The sequence below is a fragment of the Odocoileus virginianus genome, unplaced genomic scaffold (genome assembly GCF_023699985.2).
Source record: "Odocoileus virginianus isolate 20LAN1187 ecotype Illinois unplaced genomic scaffold, Ovbor_1.2 Unplaced_Scaffold_3, whole genome shotgun sequence".
Taxonomy (NCBI): domain Eukaryota; kingdom Metazoa; phylum Chordata; class Mammalia; order Artiodactyla; family Cervidae; genus Odocoileus; species Odocoileus virginianus.
Genome location: NW_027224265.1, coordinates 5,082,023 through 5,089,570, shown reverse-complemented (window position 1 = coordinate 5,089,570; position 7,548 = coordinate 5,082,023). Strand labels below are relative to the sequence as shown.

General features: G+C 43.4%; 1 pseudogene; it reads right to left on the bottom strand.

Moving 5' to 3' along the window:
- Positions 1-4,081: 4,081 nt before the first annotated feature.
- LOC110144935 (ribosome biogenesis protein NSA2 homolog pseudogene) lies at positions 4,082-6,539 on the bottom strand (annotated as a pseudogene).
- Between the last annotated feature and the right edge of the window lie 1,009 nt (positions 6,540-7,548).

Here is a 7,548-nt window from a genome sequence, read left to right as displayed (position 1 = left end):
GGATGGCATCACCGACTCAGTGGACACGAGTTTGAGCAAGCTCCAGGAGTTGGTGATGGACAGGGAAGCCTGGAGTGCTGCAGTTCATGGAGTCGCAAAGAGTTGGACACAACTGAGTAACTGAACTGAACTGAACTGAACTGATGGCATCATCAGTCTCAAAGAAAACTGCAGCTCCGGTTTCATGTTAAAGGTCTTTGTCTTGTAAAACTTAGAATGTTGTTCATCCTGGGGCTTGGTTGGCCAGAACCCCCTCCAGGGGCTTAACAATCTCAAGATTTATCCCCCATTTGACCCCTACTGTGTCACAAGGCTTGCACCCACAGCAGGCAGTCAGGGAACTCAACAGTCAGGGCAGCATCCAGGCAGATTAGAAGCAAGGTCAAAGGCCTGCTCTGCTTTGTCTCTGAAGCCTAGAGAAGAATATCTATTTAATTTCCCTTATGTTTCCTTATGTTACTGATGTTACCAAGTCCAAGCTCGTTCTGCTGCTGCAAGATAGTCAATGAATCTGAGACAGGTGTTGGAATCAGAAAGGGACTTTATTCAGGAGCAGGCTGACAGAGAAGATGGCAGTGTCATTTCAGTTCAGTCGCTCAGTCATGTCCGTCTCTTTTCGACCCCATGGACTGCAGCACGTCAGGCCTCCCTGTCCATCACAAACTCCCAGAGTTCACTCAAACTCATGTGCATCGAGTCGGTGATGCCATCCAGCCATCTCATCCTCTGTTGTCCCCTTCTCCTCCCGTCTTCAATCTTTCCTGGTATCAGGGTCTTTTCCAATGAGTCACTTCTTCGCATCAGGTGGCCAAAGTATTGGAGTTTCAACTTCAACATAAGCCCTTCCAATGAATATCAGGACTGATCTCCTTTAGAATGGACTGGTTGGATCTCCTTGCAGTCCAAGGGACTCTCATGAGTCTTTCCAACACCACAGTTCAAAAGCATCAATTCTTCAGTGCTCAGCTTTCTTTATAGTCCAACTCTCACATCCACATATGACTACTGGAAAAACCATAACCTTGACCAGACAGACCTTTGTTGGCAAAGTAATGTCTCTGCTTTTTAATATGCTATCTAGGTTGGTCATAACTTTCCTTCCAAGGAGCAAGCATCTTTTAATTTCATGGCTACAGTCACCATCTGCAGTGATTTTGCAGATGGCAGTGTAGTGCCTCAAAATAACCATCTTATCAGGGTGTGGCTGCCAGATTCTTTTATGGATCAGAGATGGCAGGGATGGGAGGGGGAAATAAAGTGAAAAAACCATTCAGGCCTTGAAAATGTCCCCTCAGGCAGGGGAATGTGTCAATTTCGCTTCCTTACAGTCCTTCACAGGTGGGCTTGCTATGTCTATTCCATGCCCATTATACAAACCTATAACTCCACAGTCCATTCCCATTTTATTCTGCAGCTCTACCAGAAAGTGCTTCCTGATGAATGACTAACTACAGTACTCTGAAACTGGAAACTATTTCATGATATGTGAGTTCCCTGGAAGAGGACTTCTTACTGCCTACGGCTTCCCACAGATTATTCATCTTCATGATAAACAATGACAATCTCAGGCACAAGAGAATCATTCTGTCTGGCTCTTATGTCCCTGTGGGCTTCCCAGGTGGCTCAGTGGTAAAGAAACCATCTGCCAATGCAGGAGACGTGGGTTCAATCCCTTGGTTGGGAAGATCCCCTGGAGGGAGGCAACCCACTCCAGTTTTCTTGCCTGGAAAATCCCACGGACAAAGGAGCCTGGCGGGTTACAGTCCATGGGGTTGCAAAAAGTCAGACACTACTGTGCATATCCACGCATACAATGTCCCTTTTGGAACCATGGTAATGAGACGCAGCAGTCCCTCCCAGGAGATGTCAGCCACCTCTTGACATCCACAGCCTGGACATACTTTGGCTTCCAGTTCTGCCACAGTCACCCTCGCTCTGGGCCCTTTTCAGCAGATAGAGGTCTTCAGCAGTTACTTATCAGATAGCTGATAAATAAAGTATATCCTCCTTGCTGGAGGCAGAGATCAGGTTCAGGCAATTCCCTGAAAAATGACCTAGGAAGGGCTAGCATGGAGATACTTTTCCCCAAATCCCAGGCACCCTCCAAAATTCCCCTTACTCTCCAAGGGGATGTCATTCTATCACTAAGGTTTTTTCTTATTTATACAAAAGATTCTAGTAAACACTTTTCTATCCAAAAAGGCTATATTTGATTCTGCTGGTCTATTTGGCCAGAACATAGAACATGTGAAAGAATCTCACTCCTTCTTTCAGTCTTTACCCCTGAGATCCCCACGCAGGTGACGAGGGACACCAGCTCTACAAGCCATCCATTCATCACTATTGCCTGAGCCCCTGTTGTGTTTCAGGCTGGGGGTGGGGGCGGCCCAGAGTGCAAGGATAAGACGATGTGACTTCCACCCCGCCAGAGCTCCGCTTCTAGTAGGGGAGACAGAGAGCATCCATGTCAGTCTTGATCCAGCAGACACACGCAGTGACAGGCGGGCACACAATGTGCTGTGGAGTCCTAAGGGAAGGAGAGACTCGGTGGGCTTCATGGCATTGCGGAGACTTCCCAAGGGAGATGCTATGGAGCTAAAAAGCTATCCATCAGAGAGGAGGAAGGCACTCCAGGCATGGAGAGCAGCATCCATGGGCCAGGTCACAGAAGGTGGTGGCTCCAGACAAGGTCAGAAGTCCTAGGAGGCTGCCCTATGGTGGCACGGCCAAGAGCAGGAGAGATGAACCTGAAAAGAGAATTGGGCTACATCGAGATGAGCCCCATGCCTTGTGAGGTTACCTGGATTTCATCATGAGTGACTGCTAAGAAGCAGAAGATTGTTTGAGACCAGGTTAGAGGACAAGATGCAAAGGAGAGGAATTTGAGGGAGTAAGACCAGTGGGTGGCTGTCATGTTATTATTGGTTAATTTTATGTGTAAACTTGGTTTGCCCAGGTATTTGGTCAAATATTACCCTGCACATTTCCATGAAGGTGTTTTTAAAATGAGATTAACATTCAAACTAGTGGACTGAAGCAGATTGCCTTATGTGGGCGGGCCTTGTCCCATCCGCTGAAAGCCTTGTTGGGATTAAGACAGATCTAGCCTGGGCTTCCCTGGTGGCTGGGATGGTAACCAGTCTGCCTGCAGTGTGGGAGATCTGGGCTCTATCCCTGGGTGGGGAAGATCCCCTGGAGAGAGGAATGGCAACCCATTCCAGTATTCCTGCCTGGGAAATCCCACATACAGAGGAGCCTGGTGGGCTACAGTCCATGGACAGGACTGAGTGACTAACACTTTCACTTTCTTTTTCCCCCTGAGCAAGAGGGAACCCTGCAGCAAACGGCCTTGGACTTGACCTGCAACATTAATTCTTCCCAGCTTACCAGCTCACTGGGCAGATTCTGGACTTGCTAGCCTCTGTCATGACATGAACCCATTTCTTGAAATTAGTTAATTAAAATAAAGAAATATATATTTGCATCTATGATATGTCTTCTATCTTATTGGTTCTGTTTCTTTGTGAAAGTCTGACTAATACCATTACACTCTTTCTAAATCTAGTTCCAAAAACCTTCCGTGGTTCTGGGAAATGCATTGAAAGAAATTTCCACCCACTGGTACTTTCTCCTCCACTTCACAGAGGGTACAAAACTAAGCTTTAATCATTTGTCTTGGCCTCCAGCACTCAGCACAGACCTGGTTCTACATAAATACTTATAAACTTCAAAAATGTGTAAATCGATGCCTAAATGATAGTATTTTACAAAGTACGGTGCATATCCCATTGGTGATGAGATGGATTAGGGGGGTTACACACTTTTTCAACAGTTATACACAGTAGATGTTCCTTTACCCAATATCCATTTCACTGAACTCTCCATTTTCTCAGTTTTTTTTTTTTAATTAACCTATTTTAATGGTTTTTTTTTTTTTCCTTTTTAACAGTGGAATAAATAGTTTTCTTGTTGACTGTAGACATGTAAGGCCGGTTGGTACAATTCAGAAATATGAGTAATGGTATCTTGATTGGTATGTAGTCTTCAATAATTACAAGAAGCTATTTGTATGTAACTGCTGTTAAACCAGTAAGACTGCATTTATGAATCCATCATTTTCAGGATTGCTGCTAACCTGGGCATATTTTTCCCAAATGACTTTGCCTCCTTGTGTCACAAGGCCCAATTCATTCACATTCGCCTCAATAGCAGCACATTTGGTAACTATGAAGTGTTGCTTTTTAGAAATGACTATGAAAGCTTTTATCACTGCTATACCCTTAAGAGCCTAAGCTCTATGCTTTTTGAAATTTTAGGGAGAGTGAGCCTATAATTTCAAGATACCTTAAATAGCAAAATTTGAACCACATCTTCCAAGTGCCATTCTTCATAAATCTATTTAGAATCAAGCTTAAAAATCACCACCAGCAAATCATTTTCATAGCCTATATGGCAACTGAACTTTCTTCTATTTAATTTTTCAGCACTGCTTTATTATAAGACATAGGTTGCAAAAAATAATAAGCTATTTGTATTGTAAGCTGAAAAGAATGAGAATCATAGAGTAGATTTGCAGCAATCTCTTCTGAGGATAGCAAGAACAATAGACATTTCAACTGTGCCTTTCGATTAGCAATCAGGTTGATGGAAACGAATAACCCCAGGTCACTCACCTTAAAACCTAAATAAAGAAACAAGTAATCGGCCAACCAGGGGTCTAAAATTGGTACAGAATTCAGAGACTCGAGAGACAGTTTTCTATGACAGTTAACCTGGGGTATCCTCTAATGCACATTAATGAAGTCTCCTTTATGTACAGTTGGGAAGGTCCCCTGGAGGAGGAAATGGCAACCCACTCCAGTATTTTGGCCTGGAGAATCCCATGGACAGAGGAGCCTGGTGGGCTACAGTCCATGGGGTCACAAAAAGTCGGGCCCTACTGAGCGACTAATACTTGACATTTTGGTAAGAACACCCAAAGGTGCGTGCAGTGGGGATGAGGGATTCCTCTTTACACCAAGTACTGGCAGGCAAAAGGCGGCTTTCAGTTCAGGATGTGTCACATGGGCCTTCTTGAACCATAATCCCATTGGCCTAATGAATCTTTCATATTCAGGTAGTTTTCGAGTAAAGCCATGTCCAACAAAGCAGTGTTTGTAACCATCCTCTTCTAGGCTTTCTTCTTTGTCTTTCCATTCAAATAACTTTTCATGCTTCTGTTTCTCCCTAGGCGAGAACTTTGGGCAGAGAGACTTCCATTTTCCCACTTTCTGTTTCATTTTTGTTTAGTCATATTGGAAGGTACATTAGCTCGAGACCATCCCTCTCTGCCCAGTGGTGATGTAGGTGCTGTTCTCTGTGGAGTCTTTTCATCATGCTTCTGTTTGGCTGTTTCTCTTTTCATGCATCTTTTTCGTGTGTATTTTCTCAGCATGGAGCTGTGCATGGTAGAGCTTAGCTTTCAGACCAAACATCTTTTTTGCCTCCTTTGAACATTCATGAGCCTCTTGACCTTCCTTCTCTTCTCTTTTTCTCATGGTAATCCAAGTGATATCCATAGTGCTTCTGCTGGAACTCGATACACTCATATACTCACTCTGTGGCGTGGTGAGGGCAGCCCAGCCACTGGGTGCAGCCGCCAGGGCAGAGGCTCTCGATTTGTGGGTCTCAGAGATCCACGAGCAGACTCCGTGCCCTTCTCCACCATTTTTGTTGATTGACATTTGCATCCCTAGGAATATTCACTCATCCACCCACAGACTTCCATTGTCACTGGGGTCATGGCATGCTCACCAAGAGGCCTCTGAGCTTGTTCCCAAACCAGGCTGTGCCAATTTTGTTTCTTATTGGACATATGTGACTCAAGTAAATATCAAGTAAATCAATGAAATATCAGTAGGAAAAGAAAAAAAAAAAGCCCAAGTTATGTGCAAATCAAGTTGAATGCCTTAAAGAAAGATGGCAAAGGTAAATTGCTCAAGAATGATATCATAAATTTTGTTGTTGAGTTTGGTGGGCAGGAAGACAGCTATAAAACCAGTAGGGAAAAGGAATAAAATCCTAGGAGGTTTCACACTCAGATTTATATCCAAGGGTCTGAATTCTGATCCCATTTTAAAGAATCTGACTTTGGAAATTGTGGGCAATGCACTTTGGATGCAGTTTAAGCTAGATACCATAAAATTCTGGTTAATATATCTGTGCTGTGGAGAATTTTGCCCTCCCTCAAAAAAGATATGCTAAAATCCTCTACTTCCTCAGAATGGGACCTTATTTGGAAATAGGGTCATTCCAGATATAACTAGTTAAAGTAAGATGAATAAGTTTACATACTGGAGTAACATGGGCTCCTAATCCAATATGACTGGTGTCCTTATGATGGGGGAATCTGGACACAGGCATTTCTGGAGGAGAGATGAAAGGAGAGACTGGGATGACGTGTGTAGGAGTCCAGGTTACCCAAGAGTGTCTGCAAACCATCAGAAGCTCAGAGAAGGCATGAATAGGTTCTCGCTCACCAATTCTGTTGACATCTCCATCTTGGATTTCTAGCCTCCAGACTTTTAGACTGCCTTGCTCTGTTTGTGGTACTTGGTTATGACAGCTCTAGGAAACTAACACAATGCCACACTCAAAGAGAAGTACATTGTTTACATGAAACAATATTTGAAGTTAGGATAAACTACTTAGGATATGTATATATCATTTTTAATACCTTGATTTAACTTTAATTTACTCTACTACCAATTCAACTATGAGACTCAGTGACACAGGATAAAAGAATTCTTATTCTAGTAATCTTAATGCAAATTAGAAAAGCTTGTACAAGCACATCAATCCATGGTTCTACAGACACTATTACATAGCACAAGGCTAAATAAAAATTTAATTTTCCTGGACTCCAAAAATCTCTGCAGACAGTGACTGCAACCATGAAATTAAAAGACGCTTGCTCCCTGGAAGAAAAGTTATGACAAGCCTAGACAGCATTTCGAAAAGCAGAGACATCACTTTGCCAACAGAGTGCAGTCAAAGCTATGGTTTTTCCAGTAGTCATGTACAGATGTGAGAGCCGGACCATAAAGAAAGCTGAGTGCCGAAGAATTGATGCTTTCGAACTGTGGTGCTAGAGAAGACTCTTGAGAGTCCCTACGATAGCAAGGAGATCAAACCAGTCAATCCTAAAGGAAATCAACCCTGAATATTTCATTGGAAGGACTGATGCTGAAACTGAAGCTCCAATACTTTGGCCACCTGATGTGAAGAGCCAACTCATTGGAAAAGACCCTGATGCTGGGAAAGATTGAAGGCAAAAGGAGAAGGGGGCAGCAGAGGATGAGATGGTTAGATAGCATCACTGACTCAATGGACATGAATTTGAGCAAACTCTGGGAGATAGTGGAGGACAGAGGAGCCTGGCGTGCTATGGTTCATGGGACTACAAAGAGTCAGACACAATTTAGCAACTAGACAACAACAACAAAGTAAAAACAGAAACCTACATAAAGAAAATTATTTCTGTGACTCATAGAAATAGCCTTAAATGTA